The 21,054-nt window shown below is 51.3% G+C and overlaps 1 long non-coding RNA gene and 1 pseudogene across 2 annotated transcripts; both read right to left on the bottom strand.

Annotated features, from left to right (window-relative positions):
* Window positions 1-1,122: 1,122 nt before the first annotated feature.
* LOC139358824 (uncharacterized) lies at window positions 1,123-20,847 on the bottom strand. 2 transcript variants are annotated; one of them, XR_011614332.1, is made up of 3 exons: window positions 19,460-20,847; window positions 2,584-2,745; window positions 1,123-1,310 (listed from the first exon to the last, which is right to left on the bottom strand). It is a non-coding gene; the product is annotated as an uncharacterized lncRNA (long non-coding RNA). The 2 variants fall into 2 exon arrangements; XR_011614333.1 differs by lacking the exon at window positions 19,460-20,847 and adding an exon at window positions 14,372-14,501.
* Window positions 8,137-9,819, bottom strand: LOC105496310 (large ribosomal subunit protein eL8 pseudogene; annotated as a pseudogene).
* Window positions 20,848-21,054: the final 207 nt, after the last annotated feature.

Raw genomic sequence — 21,054 nt, 5'->3', positions numbered from 1 at the left:
CCAGACATTGCATGTTCACTGTTCTCTCCCTGGGTCTGTTCACTGGTGCCACCAGCTTCACAGACTCCCTGAGCCAGGATGAAACTCTCCACCCTCCTACCCCCACCCCACTCCCAGACCCAGCTGTCTGGATACCTCTCCCCTCTCCCTGCTCCACCTCTAATCTGCCTCAGGTCTTCACAATCTTTTCCACATAATCTCACTCCCACCCCCTCCCCCCGCTGTCCTCTCCCCTACCCCTGGCCCTCTCAGCATGTAGATGAGGTGGTAGAGGTGGGGGTGAGACTGTGTGCCCTCATAGGCTCCCTCTTGTTTGGCCACAGATGAGCTGGGGAGGAAATATTAGACCTGGTGGTTTCTCTCCCTTCCCCTCTGCAACTGAGGACCCCTGCCCTAAGCCCCTCATAGCGCCCCTCAAGGCTGCCTACCTGCTCCTTGACAAACCTGCAGCCCGTCCATTCTTGCTCCCCTGCCCCTTGGAGACCAGTGCTGGCTTCTGGACAGCAGCCTCTCCCTGGACCCCAGATACCAAGGCCAGGCTTTCCTGCACCTCTCAGTTGGGCCTCCTCCATTCCTTTGGAGGGTTTCTCCCTCCAGCCTGCGTGGGACTCCGGTGCTCCAGGGCCCTCCCCTGCCTGCTCCCTGCCACTTTCCTGCCCTTCCAAGGCCGATCCAGGCCAGGCTCCACTCTGGCCCTCTCTGCAGAGTCCAGATGTCATCAGCCTGATGGGGAGGCTCCAGGTGGAGTGGCCACCAGGTTCCGTCCCCATCTCCCACACCCCACCATTGTAAAGAAGGCCTGGGCTCTTGTCCTCCCCAGAGAACTCCCTGCTGAGCCTTCCCTTGGGCCCTCCTGGATGCAGGGAGCACTACTCTGGGAGCACTCAGCACCAGGCTCGTGGTCGTCCTTGTCCCCTCCAGGCCACGGGCTCTGTGGGGCCTGGGTGTGACCTCTGTCAGGGTCTTGGCACTGAGGGGAGTGTGGAGATGAGGACAGATGGAGCATCTGCGAGCTCTGCTCTTCTACCCTCTTACTCTTTCTCCCCTTGTTGCTTCCTGTCTCCTTTTGGAAAATCATTTTTTTTAACTCCATACATGCTCTAAGGATGCACTGTATTTGTAAAAAACACAAAGCCTTCCATGGAGGACTGAGGTGCCCTTTGGCCCCTGCTCCTATCTTCATTCAGGCCCCAACAGGAAACAGATGTCTCCCTCCAATCCAGGAAGCCTCAGGAGGGTCTGTTTACAAAGGTGCCGAAGGAGGGGGCGCAGGAGCCAGGAGAGCAGCAAACTTGTGATTTCCAGTGAATCTGAAGGAACGAGGGAGGAGAAGTTTCCAGAAGGCAGCTGAGAGGGCAGCTGAGAGCAGAGGGCATAGCAGCCTGAGCTGCAGGGGAGCAGACACGCTGATCTCCCTCCCTCCTCCCTCCACTCTCCTGCTGGAGGTCCCCACTGGCCAGGTCCAGCTCGAAGCTGGAAGGCCCACGGCTCATCCACAGGGCTCAGTCTCCCCAGCCCGGAGCAGGGAGGAGGAGGGGGACCGGTGGGGCGGGAAGGGCAGGTGTGGGAGTCATCAGGCACCTGTGTCGCCCTGGGGGCTTTCTCCCCCGGGGCCTTTCTCAGGCTTGGCTGCCCTCTCTGTGCTGCGGGGTTCACCACCCACCTAACAAACGCACGTGAGCGCCTCCTGGGAGCCGGCAGGTGGGCTGCACGCCTGCTCCTCCGCCTGTCTGCCTCCTCAGGCTTCTGCTCCCCTTCCTTGACTTTTCAAACTTTTCTTTGATGCACCACCCCCTCTCTCGGTGCCTCTGTCTCCCGCTCCCCCAGCCTTGCTCCTCCAGCTTTCCAGGGGAGCTTGTTGAATGGTGCTGCTTGTGCATCATTCCTGCAGTGTGTGCATGAGTGTGTGTACACGGTCAAGGTTGGTTCCCACCTTTCCTATCCTGCTTCATCTGTCTGTGTCTGGCCACCCATCTATCCAGTAGCCATTCAACAAATGTGAATTGAACATCTGTGTGTGCGCTGCTGAGGGCGAAGAGCCCAGAGTCCCACCCAGGCTGTGTCCTGAAGAAACTTGGAGTCCAGGGCAGACGGACCAGTTGTTATATGACAAGAAGACTGGGTTGGGTCACCGAGCATCACGCTCAGGGTGTGTGTGTAATGTGTGTGTGCATGTGGGTGTGTGTGTTGTGTATATTGTGTTATGTGTGTTGTGTGTGAGTTGTGTGTATGCATGTGTGTGTTGTGTGTTTTGTTGTGTGTTGTGTGTTGCGTGTGGTGTCTTTCTGCATTGCCCACTTCTCCACACCCGTTCCCCCCTCACCCCTCCAGCATCGCAAACTCTCTAAGCCCAGCGAGAAATCCTTGACTTCCCAATCCTTCCCCTGTGCTCCCCTTCACCATCCCTGGGCACTCCTCCCCTCTACTGCTGCCAGCTTTCAGGTTTGCCTCCTCTGAGCCACACTCCCACCCCATCTTCCCTTCGCTCCGCTCCATTAACCCATTCGTATGGTTGCCCTGGCAACGCCATGTTCCCCTCTCCCAGGTTTTTGGAGGCAAACTTGTTCACCTCCCTCTGCTGACCTTTTGTTTCCATCTCCCTCTCATCTGCTCTCTCCTCCTGCGTCCACAGAAGAGTTTGGGATGGAACTTTGGTCTCTTTCTCCTCTTCTCCGTGGCCCTCTGTGACCACCACCTGCCTCGACCTTGAGCCTACCACGGGGCTCACCTGGGGCCTCCACTGACCTGTTTGCCAAATGGAAAAGGATCTTTTATCTCCTCCTCTCCCCTCATTCATTCCCCTCATTCATTATCTCCTCCTCTCCCTCTCCTCCCTAAGCTCCTGGGACAGTGAGGGTCTCGGTTCCTGCCACCTCTTGGGCCACCTCTCCGGTTTGCTTTGGCGGATTCTCTTGCTCCGTGATCTGCTGCATCGTAGAGCCAAGCCAGGCCCTGCCTTCTCCAACCTGCTCCACAAACTCTGTGGGCCATTTCCACCCCTCTCAGGCCATAGGGTCCATTCACACCTTGACTGTGTCTGCGGCCAGCTCTTCCTGCTGAGCTGGGACCCCCACATCCATTGCCCTGAGGGACTGTTCCCCTGGCTGTGGCCTCCACAGGCCTCCTTCCTGTGTCCTCCCCACAGACAGCCCTGCTGACCCTTCCCCTGGAGAAGCTCCCCTGCCCCCCAAGGGCACCGGGACCCTCAGGAACAGCTAGGTTTGGACATCTTTCTTTGAGCTTCTTGAAAAGAGTCTGCATGTCTGGTGCTCAGCATGGAGAAGGGGCTGGCTGGAGGGCAGGACAGACAGACAGACGGATGAAAGTTGTGTCTTTCTAGAGGATCTCTTCTTTTCCTTTAACTCTCTTGTTCTCTTTCTCTTTTAAAAAATTAACACTTATGGTGAAACCTCGTCTCTACAAAACAATCAGAAAATTTGCTGGGTATGGTGGTATGTGCCTATAGTCCCCGCTACTAGGGAGGCTGAGGCAGGAGGATCACCAGAGCCCAGGAGTTCGAGGTGGCTGCAGTGAGCTGTGATGTCACCACTGCACTCCAGCCTGGGTGACAGAGCAAGAGCCTGTCTTGAAAAAAAATTAATGTTTAATTACTTAAGTGACACATGACCACATCATCTCTGCAGAAAGAGCAAAGTATTACAAATAAGGCTAAAGGTCTCCTTTGACACTCACTCCTCCCATCCTGTTCTCTAACCATTTCCTCTGGGGAAAACCAGTTCTTACTTTATCAGGAATCGTTCTATACTATATACTTTTTTTTTTTTTTTTTGAGGCGGAGTTTCACTCTTGTTGCCGAGGCTGGAGTGCAATGGCACGATCTCGGCTCACCATAACCTCCGCCTCCCAGGCTCGAGCAATTCTCCTGCCTCAGCCTCCCTAGTAGCTGGGATTATAGGCATGCGCCACCACGCCCAGCTAATTTTGTATTTTTAGTAGAGACGGGGTTTCTCCATGTTGGTCAGGCTGGTCTCGAACTCCCGACCTCAGGTGATCCACCCGCCTCGGCCTCCCAAAGTGCTGGGATTACAGGCGTGAGCCACTGTGCCCGGCTATATACATATTTTTAAACATAAAAATGTATATTTTTCCCCGATAGAATCTGATTTTTTTGGTAGGTTTTGGCTCAGGGCATTTTTTTCCCATATAAATTGCATTGAGCTCTTCAGCGGGACTTTGACCCGGCATATTTTGGGGATCTCCTTCCATCTCAATACACAAAGCTGTCCATCTGCCTTTTTGTCAGCTGCATAGTATTCCAGCAGACAGAGCTGTCATGGTTTATTGGCTGTTCTCCTAGTAATGGGCATTTAGATGGTTTCTACTCTTTTGTCATTAAAATGAGGTTGCCAGGAACACCTGTGTCCCTGCTTCCCCGTCCTATCAGTGCGTTCTCCCTTCCGCCTCCCGGGGCCCTGAGTTGCTCTTTCTGTCTCCTTTCCTTCCTGTTCCCTCTCAGCTTCTCATTCCTCCCTGTTCTTTCTAGATGTAGCTGTCACTTTATGGGTCCCAGCAGAGGGGGTGTGTGTGTGTCTGCTGTCTATTTTTTTCACTGTGGGCTTGTGTTAGTCAGGGTCCTAACAGGAAAGGGATGGAACACTTAAATGTACGAAAATCTGAAGCGAGTTTGTTTACAAAGGTGCTATATTGCAGGATGTGGATTTTGCAGAAACCTAGAGCTAATAGTTGTGAGGCTGTGACCACCCCCTACTCCCTAAGGGGTGAAGGGTGGAAGTAATGAATGACCAGGCGCCGGAGACAAACTGTCACCTAGAGGGGCTGCCTTGCCGGGAGCTGAGACCTCTAGGAGAGGGACCACCCAGCCTGAGGTGACCCAGGGGAATGAACATCCTTATCTCATTCTCCTCCCCCATCATCTCCTGCTGGCCATCTCACTGGCCAAGCCCAGCTGGAAGCCAGAGGGCAGGGCACCTCCCTGATGGGTGTCATCAGCCTCCTAGAGAAAAAGAGAAGGGTGAAAGGGACAAGGGAAGTAGAGGGCATCCAGAACTTTCTCTTTCCAAGCCCTCTATCGGGTTTTGTTTCCAGTCTCTAGGTTACTTCATCCAGCCATCACCCCCATCCACACATCCACCCAGCCAATGTATATGGAGCCCCTCCCAGGTGCCATGTGTGGAGTGGTACACCTTTTGGAGGGTTTGGTGCCCCTGTGAGCCCGTGCTGGGCCTCTGCCTACCACCCCCACTGCCTGCTGGCATGGCTCACGCCCCCTCTTGTTTTCAACTTTCTTATTGACATCTACTCCCCCTTCTCTTCCTGTATCTGACTTTGTCTTGCTCATCTCTGCTCTTTCCCTCTCTCTAGAGGAGAGTTATTGAATTTTGCTCTGAGGCTGTGCGTCATTCTTGCAGTGTATCTGTGTGTGTGTGTGTATGTGTGTGTGTGTGCTGTGTGTGTGTGCTGGCTGACTTTCCCCTGCAGCTCTCTCTTTTCTGAGGCTTGTGGAGTTTTGCTCTAAAGTTCTAAATTTCTTATTGATTTTCCTGATCCTAGTTTCCATCCCCTTTCCCAGAGGAAATTTTGATTATCACAATGATGACCAGCAAAGTGGTCACATAGGAGTATTTCTCTTTCTGGCTCTTTTATCTGATTTTATCCTTACTCCTTGAATTACTCCATCCATCCACCCATCCTTCCACTCCATCTATTCATCCATTCATTTATCCATTATCTATCACCCATCCATCCATCCATTCATCACCCATCCACCCATCCATCTCTCCATCTATTCTCCCATCCATCCATCTCTCCATCTATTCTCCCATCCATTCATCCATCCATCCATCCATCTCTCATCCATTCATTCATCATCCATCCATCCATCCTCCCATCCATCCATCCATCTCTCCATCCATCCATCCATCCATCCATCTCTCCATCTATTCTCCCATCCATTCATTCATCCATTCATCCGTCCATCATCTCTCCATCTATTCATCCATCCATCCATCCATCCATCCATCCATTCTCCCATCCATCCATCCAATCCTCCCTCCCTCCCTCCATCCATCATCTGTCCACAAACACATAGCAGCTACTGAGTGCCAGGACCCATGTCCTTTTTCCTCTCCAGTCTCACTGTTGTGAACATGCGTGTGGGTCTCATCTCTTGCTCTGAGGTGTGACTAGAGTTGCCCCCACCCTCTCTGTCACTCTCCTTGCTGTTTGTCTCCTGCTCTTTTATTTGTCTATAAACTGCTTAGTTAGTTCAGTGCCAAGGGTGGTCTGTCTGTCCTGTCTCTCCTTCTCTACTTCCCTAACTCCCCCTCCATCTGTTCTCACACCATGGGGCCCCAAGACCTATCTGGAGTCTTCTGCTCACTCTGCATACATTCCCTGGATGCGCTCACCCACAGCTTTCTGTGCTGACGCCACTCCCCTGGCCCCTCATGCAGCCCAGAGCCTTTCCCTTCCCCTTAAGCCACAGGCTCAAGCTTGAGGAAGCCCTGCCCAGCTCAAGCCATCGCATTGTTTTTGTACCCACTAGAGGTGCTCTATCTTCATTCTCATAGGCACTGAGCATCTCTGCCACCCAGGGCTCAGCAGCCAGGAGCACCAAGTCACCTCTGGCTGCTCTTATCCCTGTCTTCACGGTCCGTCTGTCCCCTCTTCCTGCCAGATCTCCCTCGAAAGGACAGGTAGATAATCCCTCTCCATCCCCTCATCCCCTGCCTCAGCCCAGATGTCAGAATCTAGTGCCTGGACAACATCCATCCATCCATTCACCATCCATCCCTCCACCACCAAACATCAGTTGGACAGTTCCTAGGTGCTCTGATTATGACACAAACCCCAGGCTATGCCCTGCAGAAACCCACAGTCCAGGGAGAAATTCTCTTGAGTTCTTGGCCTTCTGTTAACGTCTCCTTCCTGCCTGCCATCCCCCAACTCCTTTCCACAGAAGTGCTGGGGAGGGAACCCTGAGCTCTGCTGTTCTCTCCACAGCCCCACTTCTCTGTGGCTACCTGTGGTTACCTGTGGCTGACCCTGAACTCACCACCAAGCTCAGGCAAGGCCCCCACCAGCTTCCCATTGGCCAAACCCAACCAGCTCTTTCTGGTCCCACCTCACCACCGGGCCGCCCCTGATGTGGGCTGTTCTCTTCTCCTCTGTCCCTGAGGCTGCCGATGGCTCTTGGTTTTTCTCCCACTTCCCCGGGTGATCATTCTCTGCTTCCTTTGTGGGAGTTTCTGTTCACCCTGCTTGGAATATCGCAGAGCCACAGGCCTGAGCTTCCTGCCGCTTCCTCCTGCTCTGCCTTTTCTGCTGGGGCAGTTTTCTCTGGGAAACAGGGTGGCTTGCTGTCCATGCCTTTTTGCACACAGTAAAGTCCAGACATGAGCTCCCATCTGCCTGGGGTGGAGACAGGGTCTCCCTATGAACAACCTACAGGTGCGTCCTCCTACTCCACCTCTGGCCTCCTTCTTCTTCCTTCCCCCTCCATGTATTAAGAATAAGGCATCATTGAAAAAACAAAGAAGGCTGAGAATAAGTGGAGAATCAAAGTCTGTGCAGTTGAAAAGCTGAGGCTTTGCAAGTTCAACAACAAAGAGAGGAGATTGTGGAATCCAAACTAGATAAGAGTGAGGAAACGGGGTGAGAGGACAGTGTGCAACTGGCAGGTGCAATGATGACAATGAGGCCCTGGGTCCTCCCCACAGAGGCCTTTGCTGGCTGACTCCTATCCTCCAGGAGCCCCTGGGCATGAGTATCAGGGCATCTTTCTCTTCACTCAGACATGGAGCTTCCTGGGAAGAGGACCTGCACCTGGCTTCCTTTTGGGTCTCAGGTTGGAGAGGAGGATGGACAAATGGAAGGCATGTCTTTCTACTAGTCTCTTCTCTTCCTCCTTTGCCGCCTCTCCTCTTACCCTTTATAACATTAATTTTCTTTTGAGACAGGGTCTTGCTGTGTTTCCCAGGCTGGAGAACAGTGGCACAATCATAGCTCACCGCAGCCTCTAACTCCTGGGCTCAAGCGATCCTCCTGAGTAACTGGGACTACAGGTGTGTGCCACTATGCCCAGCTCATTTTTTTTGAAGCAAAGTTTCTGTTATTGTAATTATGTTTATGTACAGAAAACTCAACAGTGTATATTTAACCCAGTTTAGTGGCAAGTTCTTTAGCCTTTGCCTTTTTGAGCTTGGTGATGCGAGCCACAGACTTGGGACCCAGGACATTGCCTCCCCAGTGACGGCGGATCTCGTCGTATCTCATTATCATTAGTCCGGATAGCTTCTACCAGTTTAGCCAAAGCGCTTTTGTCTTCCGAGTTCACCTGTGTGAAGGCGACAGTGGCACAGGTCTTCCCGTGGACTAGACACCCCAGTCTTGCCTTCCCCTTGATAATGCAGTAAGGGACCCCCATTTTACGACACAGGGCAGGCAAGAAGACAACCAGCTCCATGGGATCCACGTCGTGTGCAGTCACCACCAGCTGAGCTTTCTTGGTCTCCACCAAAGTGGTGACAGGGTGTTAACTCCTGCTCGAAGGACAGGTGGTCTCTTAGTGGGGACGTCCCCTTTGCCAGCAGCTTTCTTCTCGGCCCGGGCCAACAGCCTCTGCTTCTTCTCTTGCTTCGTCTCTGGCCTGTACTTGTGGGCCAGCTTAAGCAGCTGCGTAGCTGTCTGGCGGTCCAGGGACTGGGTGAGCTGGTTAATTGCAGGAGGAACTTTCAGCCGCTTATAGAGGATGGCTGTCTGCCGCTGCAACCTGATAGAGCGGGGCCATTTCACAAAGCGGGTGAGGTCTCTTTTGGGCTGGATGTCCTGTCCGATGCCAAAATTCTTAGGCCTTTCTCAAACAGGGGATTCACCACTTTCTTGGCCTCCTGCTTCTTCACGACAGCAGGGGCCGGAGCCACCTTTGTCCCCTTGGCCTTCTTTCCTTTCGGCATATTGGGCGGCAGGAGGAGAGAGTACACCCAGCTGATTTTTTAAAATCTTTTCGTAGAGACGAAGTCGTGCTATGTTGTCCAGGCTGGTCTTGAACCCTCAAGCGATCCTCCTGCCTCAGCCTCCCAAAGTGCTGGGACCACAGGAGCATGAGCCACGGCACCTGGCTGTAAAATTAACTTTTAATTACACAAGTCATTCATGGACCCACTGTCTTTGTAAAAAATAAAAATCAAAGCGTTGTACATAAGACTGGTGTTCTTGTCCACTTTCCATCCCATCTAGCCCAGGGTACAAATACTGCTCCCCCGAAGTAATCACAGTATTGATTTGGGAGGATCATTCCACTCTCTGTATATGTTATCTTCTCACGAAAAAAGGCAAGTCCTGTGGGTGGTGCTGGCTTTGGCTTTGACGTTCAATGAGAGTCATATTGAACCAGGCACGCCTGCTCTGTGGTGGGCTTCTCTACACAACAGCGGGTCACGGATGGCTTCCAGGTCTCAGGCGCTCTGCTGCGTGGTAGTGCAGAGGCCAGGTGCATGGTGGTTGATGCCGCTCAGTGGATGGGCATGCGGCTGCTCCCCCATGATCACTATTACAGACGAGCTAGCTGCAAACACTCCAGCCCAGCCTGCCCCCATCCCTCTGCAAGCTGAGCTCCAGGCTGTGATCTGTTATGTCCTCCCCTCTCCTTCTCAACTCCACCTCCTCCTCCTGCTCTCCAAGGTCAGGCCCCACTCCTTGTTCTGGTCCCACTCTTCTGGCTGACACCCCTATCCCTAACTTGCCATCCGAACTCTGCCCTGAAATGCAGAATCGGACCTGGAACCAATATGGACCCAGAGCTTCTCACCCCCAAGTCATCTTCACATTCCAACCTGTCACCTCTCAGGGCCAGCCACACACTTCCTAGTCTCAGCACTGAGCATCACCACCTGCCAGGAGTTATCTCAGCTGCCAGGAGTTATCCCTGACACCTCCCTCTCCTGTCACCCATGGCACATCTGTCTCCCCTTCGTGCTGCTGACTCTCCCTCCAAGGGGCTGTTCAAGACCCTAGCCCAACTCCTCAGCCCTGGCCACAGCAGGCCTTAGCATCCCATGCCTGGACCATAGGCCATTCATCCACCCACGCATCCATCTGCCTGCCTGCCTGCCTTCCTTCCTTCCTTCCTTCTTCCCTCCTTTCTTTCCATCCTTCCTTCCTCCCATCCATTTTTTACTTATCCATCTACCCATCTATCTACCCTTTCATCTACCCACCCATCCATCATCCACCCATCCATCTACCCATCCATCATCTGTCCATCCATCACCCACCCATCCATCCATCCATCCATCCATCCATCCATCCATCCATCCATCCAACAAGCATACACTGAACACCTACTGGATGTTCTGCTGAACAAAACACACAGCTCCCAGAGCCTAGGAGACATCCTGGTGGATCTGTGTCCATGAGGAAGCAGACTCATCATCTGCAATGAAAATATGGGGTGATAGGTGCAGCCCATGTGTTTGTGTCACTGTGCCTTACAGTGTGTGTGGTGTGTGAAAGGGAGAGATGCCCACATGCCCACATCTCTGGGCCCACGCTAGATCCCTCTGCTGGAGCAGCACGCATTCAACCATGCACCCCACTGAAGACCCTGCCAGAAGCATCGACTCACCAAGTCCTCCACAGGCCCTGTGTTTCCCCCATTTTCCCAAATCCAGTACTGAAAACAGGCAGGCCCCATGCCCTCTGCCTGCCTCGCACTTCCAGCCCAGGGCCACTTCCTCCTCTAAGGACCCTCTCCCGTCTTCTCCTCTGATCCTCGGTGCTCCCAGGCAGTGCCATTGCCCTGGCAACAGCTGTCCCCTCCCCTACGCCCTCCCCTGGCCTGTCTCAGTAGGTGGGCAAGCTCATCCCACGCCCACCCAGGAGTCCTTCCTTCTCCCTTGACCTGTTCCCTTCTTCCTCCTATGCCTTCTTTCATCTCAGACCAGCCGGGTGGGAACTTTCATCCCTGGCTGTGGCCACTCCCTCCCTCCCATCCTGCTCACCCCTGCAGCTGCTCTGTACCTGCCAGTGGGGAGAAATGAGGCCTCCAAACCCCACAGCTCATTTTCTCTCCATTGATGGCCTCTGATGCTGGGAGTCTCTCCTGGCTTCTCACCCCCTTTCTTTCCTTGATTCTACCTCTGGGGCCTCCCCTCTCCTGTTTCCTCTGCAGCCTGCTTGGCGTCCATCAGTCCTCTATATCCATGTCCCTAGGGCCCCATCCTCCCTTTCCCTGTGCTCTGCCCCCCAGGCAGCCTCCCCTAGAGCCTGGGTGACCATCCTCTTGCTGACCCTGTCCAGCATCTCCCTTCTCATCCTGCAGCTCTGCTGAGCAGGGTCACGGGAGGCCCTGGGAAGCCCCATGTCCTCCTCAAAAGAGTCCTTGCCAAGCTCTTCCTGGGGGCCTCTGACTTACTGGGTGAGGATTCTGTGTCTGGAGCACCCAGATATATGTGTGTTGGGCAACTCTCCCCACCAGGCCGTGAGCACCTTGAGGGCAGGACCTGCATCCGATTTATCTTTGCTGAATGGCTGTGACTATGGCAGGGGTGGGAGGAACAGACGAACTGAGGACAGACGGACTGAGGAGAGAGCTCCCTCCTCCTCACTCTCATGCTCCCTTTTTTTCCTTCCATTTTCTTCCTCTCCTAATTAAAAAATTAGTTTTTAATTATGTGTGGTACGTGAAGAAATTATCTTTGCACAAAATTTTTAAATTTTTTTATGCTTTCACAAAATTAAAGCATGACAAAAGGCTGAAGTCTCTTTGCTCTCCCTCCAGCATGCCACCTCCAACTCCCCCAAAAAGGGGAACCTCTGTGGCCAGTTCTGTGTGACCCTGTCCACACAGCCTATATGAGTCCTCTCATCTAAATAAAATAGAGCTGCATTTGGTGGTGGTGGGATGTTGTTTAAAATATAAATACCATTTACCCTGTGTAAGTTTTGCCAATAGCTTTGTCTGCCCAGTGATAAGTCTTCGAGTTCTTTCCACGAACATGTGAGTGCACCATCACTGGTGTGCAAGAGCCGAGGTGGGCACCTCTTCCTCGTCCTGCTCGGCAATGGCATGATGGTAGCCTGAAATTGGCCATGGTGGTAGTATTTACACCACAGAAGCGGGACAAGCAACCCTTGGGGAACGTTCTCCCCAGAGGTCCAGTGTACCAGCGTACCCCAGAATGCACCCTGTTTCACAGATCTGGGTCTTTCGGGATAGAGCTGCACTGTGGGTGACCAGCTGTCCTGTGGATGGACATGGGTGCTTTCTCCTTTTCAACATGACGATAAGGTCGCCACAACCTTATCTGTCATGGGCTGCCCTTCTGCCTTGCCCTCTCCTGGGTTTTGGTCGGGGTGGTCCTCAGAATTCATCTACAGTGCGTGGGTTCTTTTCTGTCCGTGGAATGTGCTGCCTTTTCGGGTCTCTGGGAGTCTGTCTCTCTCCTTCCTTCCTTCATCCTTCCTCATCCTCTCCCTCGTTTATTCTCCTCCTCTCCAGATTTGGCCCTTGCCCCAAGGGTCACGATTTGTGGCTGCCTCTGTGTGGAGGTGTGGGTCCCACTGTGCACCCCTCTACTTAGGCCCTTTGTCAGGCTTGTCCTCCCCCGTCTTTCCCTCCTCTTCTGTGTGCGCGCATCTCTGCATCTGCCTGCCTCTCCGCTCCCCGAGGGTCCTGCCGCCCCCTCTTCATTTCATTTTTTAACTTTATTATTGATGTGCCCCGCCAACACTGCCTCTTCCTGCATCTTGCTCAGCCTCACTCCCTCCCGCTCTCCAGAGGAGCCTTATTGGATTTTGCTTCAAGTTTGTGCGTCATTGCTGCTCTGTGCATGTGTGCGCACATGCTCGTGCGTGTGTGTGCCTGCCACTTTCCCCGTCAGCTCCCTCTCTCTCTCTCTGGGGCTTGGAGAGTTTTACTCTTTGCGTGTGGGCACAGGTGCACATGTGTGTGAGTCACTTCTCTCTAAGGCATGGTCAGGGCTGGGTCCCACCCTCCCTGTCACTCTCATGAACTCCATCTATCCACAACATGCCTGGTGAGCTCTGGACCAAGGTTTGTCCATCTGTCCTCTCCTGTCCTCTTCTTTCCCTCGTCTCGCGCTGCACTGTCCTCTGCATAAGAGGTGCCCCCTCTGCACCTTGGGCATAGAGGTCTCTGTAAGGACACCCCCCAATTTCCTCCTGCATCTGAAAATCACCCCACCTCCATTCTCTGTTGCATGCCACAGATTTGGAGCCAGTGTTGACTGGGCCCCTCCAGAGGTACCTCAAACTCATCTAATCATCTCTACACTACAAACTGGCCTCTTTCCTGTTCTCATTAACACTGAATGTCAGTGCCTTCCTTGGTGTGGTGCTACAGCCAGGAGCCCTGCATCGTCTCTGACTACTCCTACTGAGCCACCCACGGCCCATCTGTTCCCCCTCCCTGCCAACTCTTTCTCTGAGGGGCTGCTAAAGGCCCCCATTCTCTCAGTCTCTGCTGCGGCATCGTGTGAAGATGAGAGGATAATTGTCTTCCTTTGTCCATCCATTCATCCATCCATCCATCCATCCATCCATTCATCCACCCATACATACATCTACCCACCCATCCATACATGCCTCCATCCATCCACCCATTTCTCCATTCATCTATTCATTCATCCATTCATTCAGCCATCCACCCATTCACTCACCTATCCATCCACCCATCCATACATATGTCCACCCACCCATTCATCCACCTACTCTCTCATCCATCCATCCATCCACCCATCCCTCCCTCCCTCCCTCACACCACCTGACATACGTTGAGCACCTGAGTGCTCTGTTGAAGACAAAGGCTTCAAAACCCCAGGTTGTGTTCTAAGGAGTCCAGGGGGAGACAGGACCAGTTACTACCCATGGGAAAGTGGGGTGATAGGGACTTTGGAAGTCTCCAAGAATCACCGTGTGTGTGCTCCTGCATGTGCATATGTGCGTGTGTGTGCTCTGTCTTGGCCACTTCCTCAGACCCTTCTCTTTCCTCCTGATCTCTGCTATCAGTGCTCCCCAGGGCTGTGTCCTCACCCCTCTGCCCTTCTCCTTCCATGGGCTTCTGGGCCACATGATCCACCCCAGGTCTTCAGAGGTCCCCTCACACAAACTCCTCTGCATTTCTGTGCTCATCTCCCCTGTCCCAGACCTGTCTACTCACTCTCCTGTCCTCAGCCCCACTCAGTCATACTCCCAGCATCATAGACTCCCCAAGCTCCAACCAACCTCCCTCCTCTCCAGGCTTCATCTCATGCTCTCACCCTCCATCTCCAGGGACAGAAATCCAGGCTTCCCCTTCTCCCCACCTCCTTCCTTTAAACTTGTGCTGACTCTTCCTCCCAAATCTCTCATCTCCTCCTTTGCTCCTTACATCCCATGGCCAGCATGGTTGCCCTGGTGACAGTCATCCTCTTCCCTCCTGAGTCTGCTTTCCAGCACGAGAGATGTGTTCTGGTGACCTGTTCCTCCCATGCTCCGTCTTCTCTCTCTGTCCATCCGCAGAAACTCTGGGAAAGGGACCCTTGGCTTTACTTGTTTCCATTCCCAGTCCACACATACCCCATCCTTGCGAAGGGACCCCAGCCACTTTGAGCCCACCATGGTTCTCAAAAGAGCTCTCCCTAGACCTCCTTCTTGCTAAAGCCCATGGTCCCTTTTGCTTCCTCATTTCTCCTGGCCCATTGGGGTCCTGATTGGGTGCCCATCCTTGCTTGGGAGGCCACTCTCTCCTCCCTCAGAACACTGGGTGCTCCTGGCTTTTCTCCCACCCCTTGGGCAGTTTCTCTCCTCTATCCACCTCTCAGTACTGATGCTTCCCCGGGCTCGGTCCTCCACCCCTTCCTGCCCTGCCCATTCGCCAAGGACAGCTTCCTCCACCCCCAGAACATCTGTGGCCACTCATTGTCCTTCTTGGGCATAGAGCTCTCTCCTGAACTGGGACTTGCACATCCATGTACCTGAGCACAGGACTAGACACTTCCCTGCCCTTCCCACACTGCTCTTCTTTTCTCCGACCTCCTCACCTGCCCAGCTCCCCATCCTCAACACAAGTAGACCAAGTCTCAGGCACTTTCTTGACTCCTTCTGACCACATCCAGTTCCACCATAGGGCTGTGCCTCCAGCACACCACCACAATCCCATCTGGGTGTCAGCTCCCTGGGCCTCCCAGTGTCCCATCTCCAGCCTTGCCCCCTTCCTGTCTACACTTGGAGAGGCCACCCAAGCCACCTTGCTAAATCTCCCACCTGGCAGCTCACCCTTCGCTGGCCTAACCCCACTAAGCCAGCTTCCCCACCTCCCCACCCTCCTGATAAACTTCAAGTTAATTGGTCCCGCTTCAAAGCTCTGGATCAGGCCACACCCTCATACTCTTGGTGACTTCTCCTTCTGCCCTGTCTCCAGACACAAGGAAGCTCTTGCAGTGCAGAAAGACTCAGCCTCTCCCCGCCTCCTGGCCTTTGCTCAATCTGCCCTTGGCAGGAACGCCTCTCACCGGGTCTGCCTGGCACACCGCAAGGCTTCTTTTGGCTCAGGCACTTCACCCTCCCTGATGAAGCCCCAGGGCCTCTCCCCTGAGAGCCCCCATAGCTTCACGGGATCACACCCCTGGGAACAGCCAGGCACATGTGTGTGTTTGGGGGGACATTTCCCACCATACCATGGGCATCTTGAGAGCCTGCATCTGAGTTCCCTCTGAGCGTCAGCACAGAGGAGGGCTGAGGAGTGTCTGCAGCTGGAGGAACTTCAAGTTGAAAAAAAATTAAACTTCAGGAAGGAAGGACTAAAGTCTCCTTTGAAATCTCATCCCAAATCCTGATTTTTTACTTATTTTCCCACATATATCCTCAGTTATTAGATTGATGTGAATTATACCGGTAGCTAGCTAGTAGAGACGGGGTTTCGATCTCCTGACCTCGTGATCCGCCCGCCTCGGCCTCCCAGAGTGCTGGGATTACAGGCGTGAGCCACCGCGCCCGGCCAAGGCTTATGTTTAAGCTCTTTTAGAGTGGGTCCACGGTAGCCGTTAAAACTGTTACTCATGGGATAGTTCCTAACCTGTGTGAATTCTGGGGATTGTTCAAATTACAATGCTTCAGTCTTTCTTTGCCTGGCCTCAGGGAGTTTCACCCTACACACGTGAAGCCTTGCACATGGCAGTGATTCAAGAGGACACATGTAGATTTCTGGAGCTATTTTTCTTCCTTTAGTCAGGTACTCTGCCCCTCAACTTACAGCCACCTAAGCCTACCTGAACTTTGTTCTTTGTCTCAAAGATCAACTCATCAATACTGCTGGACTCTATTTGAATTTCCCCTCCCTACACCTAAGATGCCTCCGGGCAGAAAGCTGGGTGAACTGTAGAGCTAACCTGATTTGCTTACCGTTCTTCAGGGATCACTGTCTTATGCTACTGCCTGTTGTTCAATGTCTGTAAACAATTGTTTCCAGTGTTTTGTCTAGTTTATGGCAGGAGGGTGACTCCAGTCCTTATTACTTCTTCATGGCTGGAAGTGCAAGTCCAGGCTGGTGTTTTGTTTTGTTTTTTCTAATTTTCATAAAACTCTCTATTGGTTAGTGGAGGCACTGGAAGTCATGACCCCACCTTACAGCTTCTGCGCTTGGTTCCCTCTACCAGGAACGCTTCCCCCATATATCCACGTAGACAACTTGCTCACTTCACAAGTGCTCACATGCTACCCTCTCGGTGAACCCTTCCCTAACCACCTGCTATGGACTAAATGTTTGTGTTTTCCCAAAATTCAGGTGTTGAAGCCTTAATGCCTAGTGTAGTAGTATTTGGAGGTGGGCCTTTGGGAAGTGATTAGGTTTTGATGAGGTCATGAGGGTTAAGCCTCCATAATGGGATTAGTTCCCTTACAAGAAGAGGAAGAGAGGAGCATATCCCTCTCTCTGTGTCATGTGGGGATACAGCAAGAAAGCATTCATCTGCAAACTAGGAAAAGGGCCCTCACCAGACACCAAATACGCTGGCACCTTGATCTTGGACTTCCCAGTCTCCAGAATGATGAGAAATAAATATTGCTTAAACCATCCAGTAGATGGTATTTTGTTATAGCAGCCTGAGATATCACAGTACTTAGAACTGCAACTGCCTCAACTTGTAATGCCCCATTACCTTGTGTATTTCTCTCTACGTATATATTTACTGCCTATAAAATTAATTGCCTGTCTTCGTCCCCTAACCTCCTTCTGCTCTTTATCTGTCTTTTTCCATTAACATGGAAGCTTGATGAGGGCAGAGAATTTTGTCTGTTTATTCACTGCTGCATCCCCAGTGCAAGTGGGGATAGGCCGGCTTGACTGTGGGGATTTAAGTTGAGCAGCATTTCTGTAGGTGCTCAACACATCCTGGAGCAACTGCTGGTGCTGGCTGAGGTTAGGACGCAGAAGGGGTAGAAAGGCCTGTCCAGGGCCTAAGCAACTCACCATTCATTCACACTTGTGCTCAGAATCTCATTCTCTACCTATACCTACCACCTCTGACACAAGGCAATGTCTGGCCTCCTTGCCCCAGCACAGGCTTCTTCCTCTGCCCAGAGTGCAACTCCCTGACTCAGCTGTGTGGCACAGACACCTAGTTTCAGAGTCTCCACCTCTATGCAGTGTTCTGTGAATCTCGTGACTTCCAATCCCTTCTTCACTTTGGGACCAAGAAAATTCTTTCTAGATGACTTATTCTATTCAGGCTTCTATAACAAATTACCATAGACTGGGTGGTTTACAAGCAACAAATAGTTATTTCTGAAAGTTCTGGAGGCTGGGAAGTCCAAGGTCACAGCACCAGCAGATCTGGTGTCTGATGAAGGCTCTCTGGTCCATAGACAGTGACTTTCAGCTGTGTCCTTACATGGTGCAAGGGATGAGGAGTCTCACTCAGGCTGCTTTTGAAGAAAATCATTCATTTTTCTTTCCAACTTTTATTTTATTTTATTTTATTTTTGAGACGGAGTCTCGCTCTGTTGCCCAGGCTGGAGTGCAGTGGTGCGATCTTGGCTCACTGCAAGCTCTGCCTCCCGGGTTCACGCCATTCTTCTGCCTCAGCCTCCTGAGTAGCTGGGACTACAGGTGCCCACCACCGCGCCCAGCTAATTTTTTGTATTTTTAGTAGAGACGGGGTTTCACCGTGGTCTCAATCTCCTGACCTTGTGATCCGCCCGCCTCAGCCTCCCAAAGTGCTGGGATTACAGGCGTGAGCCACTGCGCCCGGCCTCCAACTTTTATTTTACGTTCATGGGGTACATGTGCAGATTTGACATATAGGGAAATTGCATGTCTCGAGGCATTAGTGTGCAAATTATTTTATTACCCAGGTAATAAGCATAGTACCTGATAGGTAGTTTTTCCATCATCACCTTCTTCCCACCCTCTACCCTCAAGTAGGCCTCTACGTTATTGCTCCCTTCTTTGTGTCCATGTGTACTCAATGTTTAGCTCCCACTTATGAGTGAGAACATGCAGTATTTGGTTTTCTGCTCATGCATTAATTCACTTAGGATAATGGCCTCCAGCCCCATGTATATTGCTGCAAAGGACATGATATTGTTCTTTTTTATGGCTGCATAGTATTCCATGGTGTATATTTACCACATTTTTCTTTATCTAGTCCACTGTTGATGGGCATTGAGGTTGATTCCAGGTCTTTGGTATTGTGAATAGTGCTGTGATGAACATACATGTGCATGTGTCTTTATGGTAGAATGATTTTATTCCTTTGGGTATATACCCAGTAATGGGATTGTTAGGTCAGATGTTAGTTCTATTTTAAGTTCTTTGAGAAATCTCCAAACTGCTTTCCACAGTGGCTGAACTAGTTTACATTCTCACCAGCAGTGTAGAAGCATTCACTTTTCTCAGTAACCTCAGGAACATCTGTTATTTTTTGACTTTTTAATAATAGCCATTCTGCCCAGTGTGAGATGGTATCTCGCTATGGTTTTGATTTCCATTTCTCTAACGATCAGTGATGTGGAACATTTTTTCATATGCTTGTTGGCCACATGTATGTCTTCTTTTAAGAAGTACCTGTTCATATCCTTTGCCCATTTTTAAATGGAGTTGTTTGTTTTTTTCCTCAGGCCCCTTTTATAAGGGCACTAATCCCATTCATAAGAGTAGAGTCTTCATGACTTAATCATCCCCCAAAGGCCCCACCTCCTAATACCATCACCTGGGGATTAGGATTTCAACGTATGAATTTTATGGGGGGACATAAACATTCAGACCATAGCACTAATCCCAGAACTTTTTATGTCATTTCCTTTCTCTAACACCTTCCACTACACCCCATTGCTCCTGCGAGAAAATTCAAATTCCTAACTTAGTGTATCATCTTTTACAACATAACAAAAATTATCCCCATACCCTTAACTTAGTGTATCATCTTTTACAATGTAACAAAAAATTACCCCCATGCAATCAGCTTAACATGACAAATACCATTTTCTCACAGTTTCTGAGGTCAAAATTCTTCAAGCAGCCTGGCTGAGTGTTTCTGGCTCAGGTTTTCTCATGAGGTGTAGTCAGGCTGACAGCTGGGGCTGCTGCATCCTGAAGGCTTCAACTGGGGCTAAGGATCTGCTTCCAAGATGGCTCCCTCCCAGGGCTGTTGGCAGGAGGCCTCATTTCCTTACCACATGGACTTTCCACAGGGTTGCCTGAGTGTTCTTACATGGCAGCTGAATTCCCCCAGAGAGAATGATGACAAAGAAAGGTAGGGAGGGGAAGGGGGTGGGGAGGGAGAGGGGACACTGGGGAGCCGCAGTGACTTTTATGACCTAGTTTCTGAGGCTGTACATTGTCACGTCCACTTTATTTTATTCACTAGTGACTCACTAAGTCCAGCCTACACTCAGGGGAAAGGAATTAAGCTCTACCTCTTAAACGGAAGAGTATCAAAGAATTTGTGGACATACCTAGCTACTCGGGAGGCTGAGGTAGGAGAATGGCTTGAACCCGGGAGGTGGAGGCTGCAGTGAACTGAGATTGTGCCACTGCACTCCAGCCTGGGCAAAAGAGTGAGACTCTGTCTCAAAAAGAAAAAAGAAAAAATTTGTGGACATATCTTAAAAGCACTATAGTCTTCCCTCTGACCACAAATTATTTACATTCTTCTAACATGCAAAATACAGTCCACCCTCTGAAGGACCCTGAAGTCTCATGCTGGTACAGTACGAGCTTGAACTCAAGACTTTTGTCATCTAAACCATATGCAGGTGTGGGTGAGGCTCCTTGGAAGTGGTTCCCTAAGCATATCCCTGCCAGTACAGTCCCTCTCAATGAGTAAACCTGTGAATTCCAAGAGGTGAGTTACCTACCTACCCCTCAACCCCACTCTGCACCCAATATACAATGGTGGAATAGGTATAGGATAATCGTTCAGAAAGGGGGGAAATGGGAAGCACAAAGAAGACAGTGGTCCATAGTAATTCTGAAATCTAGCTGGGGAAATCTCTTACCACTCTTTGCCTCAGGCAACCAATAAGCTGCTTTCCATCAATGTAGATCAGATTTACATTTTCCTGAGTTGCACATAGTGGAATCATGCAGGAAGTATCTTTTTGCTTCTGGCTGATTTTATTCAGCATAATGTTTTGGAGATTAATCCATGTATCAGTAGTTTTCTCCTTTCATTCTTGAGTAGTATTTCATTATATAACTATATACATATTTATTTACCTTTTTGCATGCTGATGAACATTTATTTTTTGCCCGGTTTATTTTTATTTTTATTTGTTTTTGAGAGGGAGTCTCATTCTGTTACCCAGGCTGGAGTGCAGTGGTGTGACCTCGGCTCACTGCAACCTCTGCCTCCCAGGTTCAAGCGATTCTCCTGCCTCAGCCTCCTGAGTTGCTGGGACTACAGGTGCCCGCCACTACACCCAGCTAATTTTCATATTTTTAGTAGAGATGGGGTTTCACCATGTTGGCCAGGCTGGTCTCAAATTCCTGACCTCACATGATTCGCCCACCTTGGCCTCCCAAAGTGCTGGGATTACAGGCGTGAGCCACTGCACCCAGCCAAACATTTTTTT

This window comes from Macaca nemestrina, chromosome 15 (assembly GCF_043159975.1).
Source record: "Macaca nemestrina isolate mMacNem1 chromosome 15, mMacNem.hap1, whole genome shotgun sequence".
In the NCBI taxonomy this organism is placed as follows: Eukaryota; Metazoa; Chordata; class Mammalia; order Primates; family Cercopithecidae; genus Macaca; species Macaca nemestrina.
Note: the sequence above shows the minus strand (reverse complement) of the source record. Positions and strands in the feature narration are given on the sequence as shown.